Source organism: Panulirus ornatus, chromosome 49 (genome assembly GCF_036320965.1).
Source record: "Panulirus ornatus isolate Po-2019 chromosome 49, ASM3632096v1, whole genome shotgun sequence".
NCBI lineage: Eukaryota > Metazoa > Arthropoda > Malacostraca > Decapoda > Palinuridae > Panulirus > Panulirus ornatus.
In genome coordinates this window covers 7,293,700-7,313,397 of record NC_092272.1, presented here as the reverse complement: position 1 = coordinate 7,313,397, position 19,698 = coordinate 7,293,700, and the positions used below count along the sequence as shown (strand labels likewise).

The 19,698-nt window shown below is 47.1% G+C and overlaps 1 protein-coding gene across 2 annotated transcripts in view; it reads right to left on the bottom strand.

Annotated features, from left to right (window-relative positions):
• unc-13 overlaps positions 1 to 19,698 on the bottom strand; it is an 820,923-nt gene that overhangs the window by 347,325 nt on the left and 453,900 nt on the right. The gene's annotated exons all lie outside the window — the stretch shown is intronic.

Sequence of the window (19,698 nt, the reverse complement as noted above, 5' to 3'; positions counted from 1 at the left end):
CGGGTCACTCCCAGGTCCAGCCTTCACAATCAAGAACCCAACTAGAAAAGTTTAATCGGAAACTTGTGTAATGATCGGTCTTATCTGGCTGGGGAGGAGGAGGGCGTGGCTAACCCGTGTCACCAGGATACGAGAGATGGGGGAAGGGCGAGTGATGGGAAGGGGGAAGAGGAGGGAGGGTTTAGGAGAACAGGAACACGGGGAGGAATGGTGGAGAAAACAGCTTTCCTTAATTTCACGTTAAAATTGTAGTCAGAGCTGAAAATTACGTGTATTTTGTGGAAAAAAGCATTAAATACATATATTCTTACAACCCTTATGGCACGGAGTACACTGCGTTATAGAGATAACGTATTAGTGTACCAGGGTATGCCGTGTACAGCTGTATGCTACCGAGTCATGAAAACAACATCAGTAAAGGAGGAGAATGGTAGCACCTACCTGCAGAACTACTGCGAAGGTAGTGTTACCAGCACATAGGTCTGTGAAGGCTGTGTTACCAATACATCGGTGTGTGTGAAGACAAGTGTCACCAGTACACACGAGTTCCACCACAGCTTCCAGGAAGCCAGGCTAACAATAATCTCGTCATCATTCCCCGTATTGGAGCGACCAACAACCCCAGTATACAGTACCATCATCTACAACCTCCTAGATGTGTTTGTATCACTCGCGGGGAGTCCTCGGGAAAGAGGGATTCTTGACGGCACAGGGATTTCTCACGACGTGGCAACTGAAACTTGAACACACTTCAGCGAGAAGTGAACACCACGTTTACAAGTCTGTCTTGTGAACAATTATTTTTTCCAAATACGGATGTCAGCGAGATACCCTGCCACCGACATCAAAACAGCCTTAAAAAAATGAGGACGTCTAATGTTCCCAGGATGCATCACAACACATGAAGAACACATTAGTATAATGTGGTTCTACTTACGTGCGTGGCTTGTAAGAGCTCTCTCTCTCAGGCTCAGGTACTTACCTGAAAAAGAAAAAAGACAATTTTAAAGACATTATAATAGTAAGATGGATTAGTCATATGCAGGTGTATGTAACCACATATTTGTCCTCTACAGAGGTGGAGTGTTACACTCGTGGGGTCCCATTTCTTGAGCATTGTCAGCTGTTATACAACTTTAAACTTCTGTATGCTGCCTACATTTACAGTATGTTCTCACTGTGTTGAATCACGCCTAATAACGCTTCCCAACTCGCAACAAGATACTTTCTACTGTGTTCATGTTTCACATTTTTCTGTGCTCCCAGAATTTTCCTCAATCATTAACCTTTTCCTTTTTTTTTTAATCCTGGGTAATATTTTAACGCCCTGTATATCTATCGATACAGCCACGTACATTGACATGTCATAATCGAGACACACGTGTGTATGCATACGTCATAATACATAGATAAACCAAAGACATACGTAGACATACAGTCTGTGACAGACACGTACCCAGACACGGGAAAAAAGTAAAACAAATTATCAGTATTTTTCTCAGCCGAGTTATTATGGTACGAACCGATCCCCCCCTCCCCATCGCCTCCCCTGCCTGAGGCGGGTGGTGGTGGCTGCGAGGTGGTGGAGATTGTGGTGGTGTTAGTCTCCCCAGCGGCAACATACTCACTCCCCTGCCGCCAATTACCACGCCCACCACCTGGGATAAGCTTCCCCCACCCAACCTACCACCACAGGTACGAGACAACTGCTACCCTCACCACAGCCCACTACCAACACCACGCCTACCACCATCACCACCACTCCAGCCATCAAGCCTCCAGCCACGCCTACCAACACACACTTCCGGCACCGTTAAGGACCCGCCCATCACCACCAACGCGACGTTTGCCTCGGGGAAATAAGCTGTCAGCGACGCCCAGGACCCCAGCCGTGGTGGCGTGGGTGTTGGAGGAGAGGAAGACGGACGGGAGGAGCGGTGGAGATGCTGAGGAGAAGGAAGGACGGAAGATTGGTGGGGATGTTGGAGGTGGAGAAGAGGCGGAGGAGTGGCACAGTACTGGAGGAAGATGAGGCTGTGGAGTATTCAGGATACCTGAGGTGGAGAAGATATGGATCGTGGTGGAAGTGCTGGAGGTGGAGGAGTAAAAGTGACCACAGAAATGTTTCATCTTGTTATGCCTTTGGCCATCAACAGTGACCAGCCTCCAGCCTAGGGCACCGTAGTAACGACACGCGTGGTGCATCTCACGCCACGTGCAGGTGACCACCTTAACTCAAGAGCCAGCAGCACAAAACCTTCCTGAAAGTGACCTCCTAGACTCGCCAGCCTGCAACACAAAAACCTCTTGAAAATGACCCTCTGGACTTAACACCCTGCAACACGAGCCTTGGAAAAGTGACCCTCTGGACGCAAGAGCCTGCAGCTCAAAGACCTTGTGAGTATGTCCGTCTGGATGTAAGACACGTAAAAATCGGTTCACACGTGTGTTGGTTCTTCCTTCCTTCAAGCAGTGCACAACGCTGCATATGAATAAGGCTTTGTCTTCACAAGAATTGTGAAGGTTCTGCCACCGCTTTCTGATCTCCAGCAAGCACAATGCTTTACTTCTTTAATACGACTCTTTATATCTACATCCAGGGAGTAATAATTACATTCACAGGCGCATATATATATATATATATATATATATATATATATATATATATATATATATATATATATATATATATAAAATTCATTTTCTTGATTCATTTCTTTACCACAGTTTCAGATCCACAAGAAGAGATGTTCAAAGTTTTAATACAGATACAAAATGTTCCAAGTACCATTGATACAGCTGTTCTAGGCAAGTCTACTTCATCAGATTGTGTCATTAATTATCATTATCATCAAATTACCAGCCATGAATACAGCACAGACTGAAGTGTGCCCACACCTGGCTCCTCCTCACAGCCCATTAAACATCTTTATCCTCTAACTTTGTATTAATATGGCATTACTTAAAAATATGCAAAGTTCCGGAACAGAATGAAGAGTAACTATGATTCCATATTACAAAATCTAAACTTCAATCTAAAATACTGCTGTATATATGTAAACAATGCGACTGCAACAGTAACAATAACATTCATGACAAATCTATAAACAAAAACATTTGCATAATGAAACGACAAATGACAAATCAAAAACTATTTTCCCTCCGTTTCTAAAACTGCCGCTGACGCGTCTGGCTAAGGTAAACACGATCAAAAATATCCAAACAAAACCCAAAGGCTGGCAGGCTAGCCCAGTGTGATGACTGGCTACACCCGTACACTGTCACACTGCTACTGTCCTCCTCCCATCCTCCCACTCCTAACTGTCCTTTCCCATTTTCTAACTGTTATGTGAGAGTCCCAATACCCGTTCTCCTTCCAGATATTAGCCCGAAACTATAGCTAATTACCAACCAAAATATTTCACCGAACCATCTTGCCAGGAGGTCAGCACCCGTTAGGGTCATGTTCCAACCTGTCTGTACGTATGACGTCTGACTTCGTCTGACCAACACGTCTTCGTGACGTCTCCAGCTAAGTCATTCCACCATAACCCCACATACGTTTTCCCTCAGCAATTTCCCGGTCACCACCCGTAACGTGACGATGGCATGGCGGGCTCGCTGCGAATATTCAGAATTCGAGTAATATTTTCTTTTATTTCCAATCCAACTTAACGAGCAGAGTACCGCTACTCTTAACACGACGGTCTGGCCTCTGACCCGCGAGCCGGGGGAATGGTTACGTCATCCTGCTAGTGTGCACGCCCTAGTGTGCAGGGGGGCGACGGTGGGTCGATGACTAAGGACGGGTAGACAGGCACACAGACGTGTACAGAGAGACAGGTGAGCGACGAGACGCGCGACCCCCGCGCCAGCCGTCAACATAGTCAAATTAGCCAAAAATGATCCGCGGTGAAAAAAAGAACTAATTAACTAATTTATTGCAGGCAAACAATACCATACTGATCATTGTACAATATACAACAAAATTATAATGAATGACTAATTATATATATATATATATATTTTTTTTTTTTTTTTTTTTTTTTTTTTTTCATACTATTCGCTATTTCCCGCGATAGCGAGGTAGCGTTAAGAACAGAGGACTGGGCCTTTGAGGGAATATCCTCACCTGGCCCTCTTCTCTGTTCCTTCTTTTGGAAAAAAAAAAAAATGAGAGGGGAGGATTTCCAGCCCCCCGCTCCCTTCCCTTTTAGTCGCCTTCTACGACACGCAGGGAATACGTGGGACGTATTCTTTTAAACTAGGTATAATATAATTATTTTTTTTTTTATTTGTATTATACTTTGTCGCTGTCTCCCGCGTTTGCGAGGTAGCGCAAGGAAACAGACGAAAGAAATGGCCCAACCCCCCCCATACACATGTATATACATACGTCCACACACGCAAATATACATACCTACACAGCTTTCCATGGTTTACCCCAGACATTTCACATGCCTTGATTCAATCCACTGACAGCACGTCAACCCCGGTATACCACATCGCTCCAATTCACTCTATTCCTTGCCCTCCTTTCACCCTCCTGCATGTTCAGGCCCCGATCATACAAAATCTTTTTCACTCCATCTTTCCACCTCCAATTTGGTCTCCCTCTTCTCCTTGTTCCCTCCACCTCCGACACATATATCCTCTTGGTCAATCTTTCCTCACTCATTCTCTCCATGTGCCCAAACCACTTCAAAACACCCTCTTCTGCTCTCTCAACCACGCTCTTTTTATTTCCACACATCTCTCTTACCCTTACGTTACTCACTCGATCAAACCACCTCACACCACACATTGTCCTCAAACATCTCATTTGCAGCACATCCATCCTCCTGCACACAAATCTATCCATAGCCCACGCTATATATATATATATATATATATATATATATATATATATACATAACCTGATCACAATGAGAAATTATCCCTCTCATTACCAGGGATAACTACAATATTATAAATATTACGTCATCATCTCTCCGACTCGGTCCTTACCCACATGGGGCTGGGTAAGTGAACATGACTCATGTCATCGGAACCTGAGTAACAGCGGATAACGAACCACCTCACCGTCACTGATCTACACAGTGTGACACACCCAGCAGAGTTACCAGTACCGTCTGTGTCACAAGGCAGCGGAAGATAACATGGTCGCTCCCCAAACAGAGTATTCACCGTATATAAATACTGTTCCGAGACCAATACAAATATTAATACACCAAACAGTTTTGTGATCAACATAACTACAATTGTAAATCTCGTCTGGTGAGGAACAAGGCGCACACTGCGACATCCTCGTGCAAATACTATCAAAAGGAAATGACACAATAGGGAAGCGACCAGCTGGCTGCTTTAATACTGTACCTCTCACCACATGCCATCCTCCCTCTCTCCCTCCCTCCCAGGCTCCAACATTGCTAAGTACAAGGATGGAGGACCGACTACAACCCCTGGCGTGCTGAAATACAAGAACTTATACATTCACACCATAAAATCATACACACAAAAGAACGCATAATGTGGCCGCATATTTTCTCGTGACACTTTATGCAATCAAAATAATTTCGTGTTGTGTATGGCCTTCATGTATATAACAAATATGCCAAGTTGGTTCTAAAACAAAATGAAAAATTCCCGACATGAATTTCGTCTGCCTTTTTATGTCAAACAAATGTCCCCCCCCACCCCCCACCCCCCAATGTTCATCATGCCTGAGCAGAAACATGCGCAACCAACTGGGAAAAAAGGTACATAAATAATAATGATAACTTTATATGTACAGTGCCATTATCTTTCAATAACATTTTCTTATATAGGACTTTCACATGTTATTTTTGCATCTGTGTAATTAAAGCTCTCCATTTCATATGGATTTTAGGCTGAATAATTTCACAAAAAACGTCACTCGTTGCAAAAATTTAATTGCAGGTTGGTTGGTGTAACTAGATTCCGGTGACCCTTGCCTCTCTTTTTGATCTGATCCTGACCTGACCTTTGACCTCTTGGACGTTCGACACGTCCTTGATCTGACTTGCCACTGTGACAAATCATGTGACCTTCAAGTTCACCTGGCAGACCTTTTGACCTTTATCTGACCAACACGTACTCTCCTTGACCATGGTCTGTCACATGACCTTTGAACTTAACTGACCTACTTTAATGCATGACCCTTATAGGACATGGTTTACCCATCTGATCCTTTGAAATGAATCTGAATCACCCATATTTTAGTTTTACCATCCCTCGCCACCCATACTGGTCGGCCTCACCGCCCATTCTGGGCAGCTTCACCCAACCACCCACCCATTCTGGGCGGCCAGAACCCATCCTGCGTGGCCTGGCGACCCACACCGTCGTCCACACAACCCTGAGTGCGACATGTTTATTCCTTCAAGATGATGATATTGCACTGGTGTGCAGACGTGTCGCCTAGTGTCGTGCCACTGTCATATCCACATACGTGTGGTTATAACACGATGCTCAGTACGATCTTGTGTCGTGGTGCCGTGTTCAGTCGTTGCGACACGCCCTCGTCGTACCATCAAGACCTGATGCAACTGTGTGTCCTTACGACATGGCGTCGTGTCGTCACGTCTCGTGGCTGCGTCAGGTCGACTAAGGAGAGGAACTGCAGCCAGTGACGGGAGAGAGTCCCAACACCAGGGAACATGTCAATGCTGAGATATAGCCACGGGAGGAATCATGAAGACATCTGAACCAACGGCAGCGAGGAAGGTAGCGTCTTGCTAACGCCAGCGAACACTTCCCTCATGACTGAGGAACATCTGCTCGACTCGTGTAATTACCCACAACAAGAGAGAATATCTGAGCGTCATAAAGTTAAGTCGCCAGCAAGACAAAGACGAACTTCAGGGCCGTGACAACACCAGGATCTTCCACAGGTGGAAGTGTCGTAAGCAACAGTGAACCTCATCATCCACCGAATATGGGATGATGTCCAGCAGATGTCAGAAGACATCGGAAGTTAGTATCTAACCTCAGTACTTCCCCGTACGGTAGCAACCGTCTCACACCGGCCGTCCGGATGACGTATTGACCAGCACTGATCCGGCCTGCTGAAAAGGCTGTGTAATCTTGGTAAAAGCTCCTATACCATTCCCCTACATCTGGAAACAGCAATACCTTTTTTAAACCAGTATCTTCAAGGCTTGAGGACGTGGTAGCCCGCCCACAAGAGATGCTAACCAACACGTACACGATGGCAGGAGTTCCTACGCCCACCCCACAAGAACCTCGGCCTTACTGCTATAATAAAGGTGGCAAGAAAGGGTTCAGGCCATATTGGACATATAGTTTTCCTCCCTTACAGCGACATCAACCGGAAAATAGCGGGACTAAAGAGCTATTAAATTCCTGTGGCACTACTTCCACTCTGAGAATCACACGGGTTCCTTAACAGAGCAGCTGGCTACCCGGAGAAGCTGAGAGTAATGCCTGAATCTTACACAAACAACAACAAAAACTCACCTGGACTTGTCTACCGGCAGAAGGAAGCCATTCTAAACAGTCTTAAAGACGGAGAGGAAAAAAAACATCTATAGAAAGTGGGATACACGCCCGAGAGGCTTACGCCCTTGAAGACCACAGCCTGGTCTAGGAAGACTGGATAAAAGGCATCGAGGAAAGACCTTAAATAACTCTGCAAAGCAGCGCGTCCGTCAAAGGTAGGAGGGAAGGAGGGAGGGAGGGAGGGAGGGAGAGCACCACCGCAGGAGAGAGACCGCCCACCACCCAACATGACCACATTTAAATTCCCATTACCAGAAGTGGCAGGGAAGGAGCAGCGTGAACAAAGAGGCCTGGGAGACGGCCTTAGGCCTATACTCTTTTTTTTTCCCCCTTTTCCCAATCTCCCCCCCCCCCCCATCCCCCCAGTAATGTAGATAAAAGCTGTGTTGTGAGCGGTTAGAGGCTGGAGGAGCTGGTTGGTCTCAGGGCAGTGCCGACGTGAGGGGAAGATAAACCGGGAGAGGGATTAGGGATTCTGATGAGAGTGAGTGGGAAAGAGTGTGTGGGATGGGGGATTTATGGACGAGGAAAACGGAATGCCAAACACGTACAGGGATGGGAGGAAGATGTGAGAGTCAACTGCGGATTATGGCAATACTGCCGTGGTGTCAAAGAGAGAGAGAGAGAGAGAAAGAGAGAGAGGAGCGACAGTAAACTAGGTACAATGAACTTACGGATGCAAACTAGCATCACCACCAGAGAGAGTATCATCTCCTTTACGTTCAAACATTTAAGCCCAAGAGCAAGACGGCTAAATGACCCATTGCCACGCTGGCGCGACCCAGTGATAACATTGCCTGGAATCTTCATTTGACTGTTTATCACCTATATGGTATACAAATCTCAAATGATCATACACGTACATACCATGGTTGCCCAAATGTGTATGTCTAGTACCACTCATCACACGCTACGGAGCACATACACACAGTTTACATAATATACAGCCACCACAGTACATACAACTGGCATGTCGCTCCTCATTTGCATGTCAACATATCACATGAGGGTGTTGATAATGATAGCAATAATAACCCCCACTCCCTCCCTTCCTCCTCCGGCCCATACTGCATTAGTGATTGTGCGAGTAAAGCAGGAAGAATGTTGCCTTGAAAAACATGAGGTAAACTCACGTCAAGACGACGCTTTGAAGGCAGGAGGTAAACTCACGTCAAGACGACGCTTTGAAGGCAGGAGGTAAACTCATTTGCCACTACACAGCAGACAAACTCGTTAGGAACGTATGGGAGTAAATTCACTTGAATCGTTAAGGGATAAACTCACGCGGAACGATGGAGCTAAACTCAGACTCTGGATGACGACGACAAAGTTGGTCGTGGAAGACAAGGGAGGAGGTCGTTATCAATACCAGGAACCTTACATTTAATGATGCAGGTCACATCACAGTGTTGCAAACTATTGTATTTCTTGTCATTAAGGGGGTGTGTGTGTGTGGGCAGGTCTTTGATCCACACATTCACGTACTGAAATGAAAGCACGTACAGCATTCTACCTTACCGGACCAAATATGCACCGCGTACCGTCTACGTCATGTACGGTACAGCACCCCCTCTACTCTGTGCATCATAACGTATACACTGTGTACCGTACTTTCTATGCTGTCTACCATGCCGTCTACGCCGAGCCTTGTATCCTCTACGCTAGGTACCGTGTATGCTGTGTACCATATACGCAATGTACCGTGCTCTCTACACAGTGTGCTGCACCCCCTACGCAGTGTACCGTGCCTTCTACCCCATTATGCGTGCCATGCAGGCGAACTAAGCACAGCATGTTACACGCCATCAACAATGTCATAAGAAAATTACGAGAACTGAGGATAAACATAGCCTTACATACCTGGCTTATCATTGTCATCATGCAACACAACTCTTTCTGTTAACCACACAAAGGAAAGGTGTGTGCCTGCGTGCCGACTGTGTGTCTGTGTGTGTGCGAGTACATAAGCAGAATTTAGAGACACACACACAATAGAGAGAGAGAGAGAGAGAGAGAGAGAGAGAGAGAGAGAGAGAGAGAGAGAGAGAGAGAGAGAGACTGTAAGTCAGCCACTATCATCTCCCTGGGATGGAGTCAGCTGGGACTAAATATTTTAATTACTTGCTCCACCAGATAATTACCCCATTACGCTACAGCCCAGGGCGATAATTTTTGTGCGTAGCACATGGGGAGGTATGGGGCGATGGGGTGGATGTGGATGGCATACTTACGGGAGGAGAGTAAGGGAATAAATATAAGAGGGTGGTAATGATGGCGTGTACACCCTTGGCTGCTGGCGCAGGGAGAGGTGGGTGTGGGAGTGTGGTGTTGCAGGTGGGTGTGTCAGGGTGAGGGAGGGAGAAGTGTCAGTGTGGTGGAGGGAATTGAAGCGATGATAGCGGGTGTGAGCATGATAAACGGCTCGTCATCCGGGGTTTACAGGAGACCAGAGAATACCACATAGACACACACACACACACAAAACAGACAAAAAAAAACAAACAGAAAATATGGAAGAAAAACTATGACTGAGGACTGGGGCTGGAAGGCCAGAGGCAGCATTCTAGGCAGCCAGGAGAGCAACACGCTGACGGAACGCACATGCGTAGGATTCCAAGCATCCTTGAATAACCTCTCCTGCTCGTCCCGCTACCAGCTGGCCTACCAAACAATGCATCTAGTTTCTGCACAATTCATTCTTTCTTTTTTTCCCCAGTACTCGACGATGAATACAGTGATACAAACTAGGAAAAGACGGATTAAAATGGCTGGTCGAGGAGAACCGTAGCAATCAAAAACGACCACTTCACACACACGTTACCCGCTTTAAAACGACATCAAGACTCTTTAAAACACGACAGAACAATCCTGGAGCACGACGGGACGACCCTTGAGCACGACGGGACGACCCTTGAGCACGTCGGGACGACCCTTGAGCACCATCCTCAAGGGTCGTGTGTGAGGCCACTCCGCCAGTTTAGGGTCGTCGTTTCGTCGTGTTCAACGACACCAAACCACGTCATCAACCTTCGTTAACCTCAACACACGTCGCTGAACCACATCAACAGAAAAAGAAAAAAAAAATGAAGCTAAAACATTTTCACTTCCACACAGTCAGGAAAGACTCGCACGACTTTTACAAAACCCCACCAAACTGCCCCACACTCTCACCCTTCCCAGGTGGTGGAGGGTCGTGGCCACTGTCTTCACTGCATGAAAGAAAGAAAGAAAAAATAAAAGATGACCAGATCGGGGGACTGAAAGTAACCATATTGTTGACCGACCCCCACCACCACGCCTCAGCCCTGAGGCAAGTCTCGTTGTCCCGTCACAGCACAAGACTTGCTCAAAACTCGTACTTCATCTTCAACATTCAATTCTTGGCTTACCTGTCACACGAGCTGCACCGTCATCATGGTTTATCTGTAATATAAACCGTGACACACTATGATCACGGTTGTTTAATCTGTCATCTAAACTGTACCCTGATGACGCCACTCTCTCCTTCCATCACGAAAATTACTCTTCTCTTCTTTCTCTCCTTCCGAGTCCCTCCCCTCATGGGTGGAGATCCCATCCCTCACCCTCCCTCACTATAGCATTATCTTCCCTCACTCCTATCACTATCCCCCCACCCCCCCATGTTACTAATTCTCTCCAACACAATCCTTTTTCACCAACATAATCTTCATCTCCCATCCCCCACCCATTATTAACGTCCTCATCGCTATTCTCCAACATTCATCCTCTCTCTCTCTCTCCAACACTATCTCCAACAACCCTCCTCCTCTTCGGTCACCAACATGAATGCCATCTTTACGCAAGAACTGCAATTTTGGTTCACGACCTGAAAATGAAGAGAGCAAAAACTATCCTCCAATAAAAACATATATCAAATCACTGCCAGATAATTACCTAGAGACTCTGCCTCTGATTACCTAAACGAGTTTTATCTCTGCTTTTTATCCAATACACATTTTACTACACATGCCAAAGCTTCATTTCCACCGGGGCAATTAATTACTTGGTAATTTGTCCATGTAATCAAGACATTTTTGTCATGTGAGCGACACGTTGGTGGCCCCCACCGTAATATATAAACAATCAAGGTAAATACGGAAGGCTTCGTCCACCACTCACCACAGCCAACCATTCCTTACTCCAATCCTCACTGGAAATAACATCATTATATTTCTCACCTTCCTCTGTGTGTGTGTGTTTTGCTATCTACGTTTTCCCTCTTTATGCATATATCAGTTTCCCGTTTCCACTTTCTTACAATGCGGGGCTAAGTGCTGGCCCCTCCCCCTGGCAAGATCTCGTAAGAACACACGGATACGCAGGTCTCTCTCTCTCTCTCTCTCTCTCTCTCTCTCTCTCTCTCTCTCTCTCTCTCTCTCTCTCTCTCCTTCCCAGCTTCGTATTTCTTTTCCTCCACAACATCCTTTGAAAGCCTCTAATGCAGAATAAAATCTCCCTCAAGGTTGAAAGAAAAGAAAGAAGCGTGATGAAAGTGTTTCAACGCACTCTGACGACGGGGAAGTCAGTCAAAAGTGAAAGAAGGAAGGAAGGCAGAAACGCCAAGAATTGTGGTGGGAAGAACTGATGAAGGCAGAGGATGGGAAGCGTGTCATGTAGGTAAGACAGTGATGGAAGTGGGGTAGTTGTAGTGATGGAAGCGGTAGATTTCATAGTCATTACCTCTGCCGTACGAGTAAGCAATCTACCTTCACCCACCGTCCCAAGTAACACAGTGACGCACCTACCTCACCCAGCACACGCCTTAACACACCCACGAGTAACCGTAAGCCACCTTACCCACCACCCTAGGTAACAACACACCCCGGTACCTTCCTGTCTCTACCATAATACACGTGTCAGGTCTCCTTCTTATCTGTAATTAAGCTGTCACCACCCTCACCCCTCCTCATCACCGCCAGGTACGCTCACCAGGGAACAACAGGTGGCGTCCCTCGCCTATCCACACTGACCCACCCCTGATACCAACCACTACTCTTAATCCCAACTTAAAGATATCCTTCCCGATCCTCCACACTGCCTTCCTGCCCGGCCTCCCCTAACCTAACACTGCTGCAGTAACCACCTACCTACCTACCTACGGCGAGATCATACTGGGCCTGGCTAGCGCGTATCTCTCCCCGCATATACCGCTTGTTTCACTATGTTGTCATTCTCTGCTACCAGAGAGAGAGACAGACAGACAGGAAGATAGCCAGACATACGGAGGTAGTATTCAAACTTGCTCAACAGTGGACAACTACGATCTCTTAAATATTCCACAAATAATCATACATCAACAAGTACAAATCACCTACGTGCAAAACGCTCAACATTCTGAAAATGAACATGACATTCACCTGGCGATGGTGGTCAGCGTTCACATACGGCTCTCCACACGGTATCACAACACGTACGACCATGAAAATGTGCCTCATAACGATTGGCAAGTGACGGTGACGTCATACGATGTCTTGGCTTCCACATACGACGAAGGGGACACGTTCCGTGACACGACGAGATACGACCAGACCTTACGATACACGGTACGACCAGGGGGACTACACGACGAGATGCGACCAGACCTTACGATACACGGTACGACCAGGCTGGACACTAACACACAAGCAAGTTAACCCCGTTCCAGATTTGACCACTTTACAGTTGTCAGTTCAAATGTATTTAAAACGCAAGAGACAAAATCAAATCTGATACAATAGTAAACTTTCCTAATGACAACGTTTACTTTGGCTAATCTTTCGCAACATTCCATTTTCTACACTGTAAAAATGAGAGGATTTCACCAATTGAAGACGACGACCACTTAAGACCCTGCTGACATTTCATAGTCACTGATAATTAACGTTAATTAACAGCCAACATTCAGAAAGGTTAATCTTTCATTGCCATTCAGGGGAGAGAGAGAGAGAGAGAGAGAGAGAGAGAGAGAGAGAGAGAGAGAGAGAGAAACATCTTAACTGCCTCGTAAGCGTTTCAACGTCATTAGGTCTTCGCTAAGTTCCCCGGAGGAGACGGGGGGGGAGTTGCCTGGCCCCCCGGGAGACCTGGCGCTCCACCACACCTGGGGTTGGAGGAGGGTGGGTTGGGGGGACTCGCCTGACCCCCAACCACAATGGACGAGAGCGGTAAACATTAACAGCGTTTCTTTGTGTTCCAAAGCCTCTCTCTTCGCGGGGAAATCGCCAGAATGGAGGCCTGAAACACATTTGCATAGATAGTGTTCCAGTTTTTGTCCATTCGTTACTGGCACGGCAATGCAAATATACTGACGAAGCCTGCACGAGAGAGAGAGAATAAAACCATGATGCGAAGGAGATACGAAGTAAGGTGGAAGGAACACGGTGAACTGGGAACGTAGAAACGATATGAAATGGGCCGAGGAACGGAAGGTACAGAGCTGGAGGACTTAGCAATATTACGGAATGGAACGGAGGAGGAGGAGGGAGGCGAGGCCAGGGGATCTAGGGAGAGTTATGGACTCATCTGTGTCGAGCGGGTGGCCATGATGACGCTATGTTCCTTCTTCTCAGTGAGGGACCGTAAGGTCATCATCCGAGGTCATCACACCCTCTACCACCAGCCTGAGAGACCTTGCGGTCATCATGCGAGGTCATCACACCCTCTACCACCAGCCTGAGAGACCTTGCGGTCATCATGCGAGGTCATCACACCCTCTACCACCAGCCTGAGAGACCTTACGGTCATCGTCCCCGCCAGAGTGGCATGACCCGACGTTGACCTCCGTAACCTACTGATGATAACAGGTTTCTTGGTAAATATTCCAACTATTCTGAATACTTTCGTGGTAGGTACTCTCTCCATCTTCAATACTTCCTTCATAGATACAGTCGTACTCCACCTCTTATCAATACTTGTTCACAAATATTTTACATATTCTCAATACTTTCCTCACAAATATCATAAATATTCTCACTACTTTCCTCAACGATATTCTACATACTCTCAATACGTTCTCCATAATCAATGTAATTGCTGTTATATTATATATGACCCCCGGGCATAGTGTGAAAGTTAATGTCTCCCTCTGTTACTGCCCCTCTCTCTCCCTCTCACCTGTTCAGGTACACACAAACCACTCACCTGACATGCCTGGGGCTGCCTGTACGTCTGGTATCCCCACATAACAATACTCTCGACTCGTCAACGTACATACACACCCGCCTATCTGGTCTCCTCCTGATCGTCCCTGACACACGCCTTACAACACAACCTCTCCACAACCTCTCGTCTGCCACAACATCCTAACAACACTTCCTGACGCCATAAGGCATTTCGTTACCGCTTACGAGATTGCGTGACTGTAATAACTCGATAACGACCACACACATGTTTTGACGATTCCCCGAGGCTCAAAAAAAAACACAGTTACGTCTGACTTCAATTCACGACCACCTTTGCCACACACACAATGGCAATCCACATCGACTTGTGACCTATCTTCAGCTGTACATTGTCTTGCCTGCAGACAAGACAATGCCCAACGATGTGGCACCTTGAGGGGAGGGAGGGAGCAGGATGGTCCAACACAGCAACAGTTCCTCAACTTTTATGGTTAGTTACAAGTTGGTATGACATGTCACCGGTAAGAGCAGCGCCCCCAAGACTTGCCACACTTCATTCTGCTTTACATTTCTTTACGACCCGACGAGACGTTCCACCCCGTCTGCCCAGAGTTCCCAAACTCACCAGACAGATGGTTAGTTAGCCAACCATTCCCATGATTACAGATAATCACAAAGTGGCTGTTCATCACACACTTTCTAAGAGCCTATCTCCGATACAGTCCAGAACACAGAGTTGTGACGCGTTACTCTATCTTCCCTCTCCTCACTACACGACTCGTTTGGAAGAATCGTAACCATACGACACCACCACCTTATCCGAGATGACCTCACCCCTTACTATAAACTGTGACCCACTATGATAATTCGTCACTACTTACGACGAAACTGTTCGACATTCGTCACTGTTTACGACCCTTTCTTTGGACTTACATTCCACTGCAGTACATAGCCATTCTCACGACACGGTCCCATAAATCCAGACTTACATCTGCTCATTAATACTTACGAGAAGGCATCACGAGCCCCCCGACAGTACATGTTAGTACAACTCAAGTCGGGCTGGACTGAGAACTAATCATGCCAGGGGTCAAAGGTCGACCCTTGACCTTAAACCTACACTGGGGATGACGCCGTTCCCTGACCGGTGGTGGGCGTATTGCGAGGAGTAATGCTAGCGCTACGCCAGGACCGTCCATCTCCACGGTACACTGGGTCAGGCTTGCCATTCCCAGCCGTAAGTAAAGACGAACGAATATGAATACGTTCTCCAGCGTAGCGTGGTACTCGAGGGTCGTACATTCATACTCAAGGGTCGTGCCGTTGTGCTACAGGGTCGTACCGTCCAGCTCGGGCTGCACACTCGTGTTTCAAGAACTGTACCGTCAACTTCGCGGTGCTGAACGGAGACTGTATGTTTAGAACGGTACACAAAGTGTAGGAGAGAGAGGTTGCCGCCACGCTAAAGGGCAACATTAAGATCGTAAATGGGGTAATTAGATCTCATGTCCGTAATTGCACTTAATCGATTTATTCATCAAATTTGAATGCGACTGAAAATGTACATCACTGTCATTATTGCCACACAGCAGATGTTGAAGCAGATCCCCCATGTACACAACCACCCATGTGCGCCACCACCCATGTACACTACCACCCATAAATATCACCGTCCATGTACACAACCATTCATGTACACCACTGCCCATGTATACTACCAATCATGTACACCACTACCCACGTATACTACCATCCATGAACACCTGCGCCTACGCAGGGCACTGTAGATTAATGTCGATGTGATTCACAGCCCGTGCTCTCTCTCTCTCTCTCTCTCTCTCTCTCTCTCTCTCTCTCTCTCTCTCTCAAAATCTCGTCGTCTGTTCTGATAACTACTCTCTTATTCTCTCTTCCTCTCTCTGGCTGGCTTGCCCGGCCACAGGGCGAAATCTCATCGTGGGTGGGTCTCTCTTCTCTCTCTCTCCCCCCGAGTGTGGCGGCAGCACGGCTCTCCCCGGTAGCTCTCACTCCTCATCACAACACTCGGGCAATTAACAAAAGACCGACGGGTCACGAACACGTCTCATACATGAGTTCCTCTGAATTGACCCCGGCGAGGGGAGAGGGTGAGGTTAACGAGGGGGAGGAGTGTGTTCCCCTCTGACGGTGTCACAAAGGAAAGAGTGTCAAGGGCAAGTGTCAAGTGTCGGCATCCCCTAGATGAAGGGGAGGATGACACAGGAGTTTCAGCGGTAAGTGTCAAGTGTAAACAACAGTGGAAAGTGTCGAATGTGGAAGGTGTCACGAACTCCCGGGAACGGCGTGTCACACACACGGCGTCACACGCACGGCGTCACACACACGGCGTCACAAGCAGTGTGGGTAAGTAAGCTTCCTCCAAGGGTTGTCAGCAAGACAAGTGGTAAGCTACAGCAGCAGGGTGTTCCACGCAACACCTGCAGTGTGCACCACAGATCCCTGGGGGTTCTGATATCGTCTGGATAACATCAGTAACATGTGTGTTCAGCTCGGCGGCCACACCCGGGACCTGCCTCAAGGCCGAGCCGAGCATCAGGTTAATCTTGTCTTATATGGTGCACGACCCAAGCCACTGCCGACCGAGAGTCGCACGTCATTTACTGCTTCACACGTCGGACAAACTACGGTATGAAGTGGGTGATTCACACTCTCTTACTTGGGATGAAAAATAAGTGTCAGGTCCAAGTGTGGCTCCGGACGACGGCCAGGGGGTCCCTCACTGTCGTCCGCCGTGTTACGCAACGTCACAAAAACTGACGCTCGGGGAAAAATGCTTTACTGGTCTTTACTAAATTCTTCTTTTTTCCGAATCATATGACATGAAACACACGTCCAACAAATTAATAAATATCGGTATCCACTTTTTGTACACTCCCCCCCCACCATCTCCCAATAAAGCTCCGACTTCAAAGATTTTAGCGAAAAAAAAAAACATAAAAAAGAGAATTTCCGAGAAGGATTTTCCTGGTCCGTCACGAAGTCCTTTAGCGTTTCTCGCTCGCGTCGCTAACCTCGCTACCCAGATTCTCGGTTTTTAGTGGAGAAACTTTTGTCTTTGGTTTTATACCACTCTGGCTCGACCCCCTTTTTAAAGGCTGCTCAGCGAGGGGTGGTATACGTCCCTACGCGTTGCCCTACAGCCCTGAGGAAGACGTGTGCGGTTTTTGAGTGACTATACAGACCAGAGTTACGGCATCCAGCAAACCTACAGATAAGCGTATCACAAAACAAGTGTGTGTCTGAGGAGGACAGCCACTCGGGGATTACCCGTTGCGATACCTCCTTCCCTCAGGCATTGAAGCTATGATCAGTCTTGCCTTCCTTCATCTTCCCTTCTTTCTAGAACCTTCCACGACAACAAACACCTCGGGATCTTTCATTAATTTCTTCACCGTTTGTTTTCTCACATGTTCTTACTCTTCACACCTGAGCTGACCATGATGGCACATGTTTTGTTCATGCCACGTTAGTCAAACATAATAAAGGCTTATTTACCTCCTTCACATACAAATCTAATACCAAGAATTTACATTATTGAGGAAAAATGTGATTATATTCTTCACGGTGCTGAAAAATGATGAATTTCTTCGGCATGGAAAGTATTGTGACATACGAAATATCTTACTTGCAACGACCTCTGACCCACCCACAACCATCATAACCTACAACAACTTACGTCAATCTATGTTCAAAAGGGAGCAACGATCACGTGGTAACCACAAGACACGTCTGTTTAACTTTACGGTGGTTAATACCACCACTACTGAGCCTCGACCAGCACACTACAGCCTACACCAGAGTACAGTACCACAGTCAACACCAGCACTACACATCCTATGCCGGAGCCAAAAAGCCAGCAACAGCACTACCCAACACAGGACCACACAAGCTATCTCGAGTGAAATCTGACCGAGGTAGAATAAAAAAAACGACTTTGAGAAGTCACATTGTAAACAAAAAATAAGATAAAAATTCTGCGACCTCCTCCCAACCACATAATCCCCAGGTTCCGTATATTTTCGTGTGTTTAACAAAGGCTGTGACAACACAGCCTACTTCCCCAAGTATTAGCAGATCGCGAGACCCTGAGCACGACGGTACGACCCTGGAGCACGACGGCACGACCCTGGAGCACGACGGTACGACCCTGGAGTACGACGGTACGACCCTGGAGCACGACGGTACGACCCTGGAGCACGACGGTACGACCCTGGAGCACGATATTACGAAGCTTGAGCACTGCGGTAAGACCTCTCACCAACGGCTGTGCGAGTCTGGCGTATGATGGCCTGGCCTTTGACTCGACCCTTAAGAACGCAAGTCCCAAGTGTGGTGGGGTGAAAAAAATGGATGTAGGGTGGACTCCTGGGAGAGTTAGAGAGTCCTGGGAGAGTTAAAGAGTCCTGGGAGAGTTAAAGAGTCGTGGGAGAGTTAAAGAGTCCCAGGGAGAGGCTAAATGTTCCTTGTGAAGTAAGGAGAGTCAATTTACTCTAACTGTCTTAGACAATAAACTCTTCCTGATCAAAGAGAAATTTAAAGGACTGGTTCTCCTTCCATTTGTACGTCTCTCTCTCTCTCTCTCTCTCTCTCTCTCTCTCTCTCTCTCTCTCTCTCTCTCCCCTGCCAGGGTCGATGTCTGCAGCTCCGTCACACACAAAAATACTACACATCGTACCGCAGATGAAATTCCTCGGCCTGTCGCTAGTCTCCGACACGGAAAAACTGACGCAATACAACACGGAGTTATTTTCATTTTTACTTATGACGGCGGCCGCTCGTCTGCCTTTGTGGTATGGTGGCTTTAGAGTTCCACCGGATGTAAATAGATGGAGGTGGGTGAAGATGGGTGCAAGTGGAAGTTGTGCCACACAACAGTGGCAGTATTGGAACCAAGCCATGGGAAGGACTTTCAAGAACAAGAGGAAAGTTTCTGAAAGGAAAAAAGCGGGACACACACGACTGAAGATGGAGGAAAAAATATATTTCTAAAAATTTA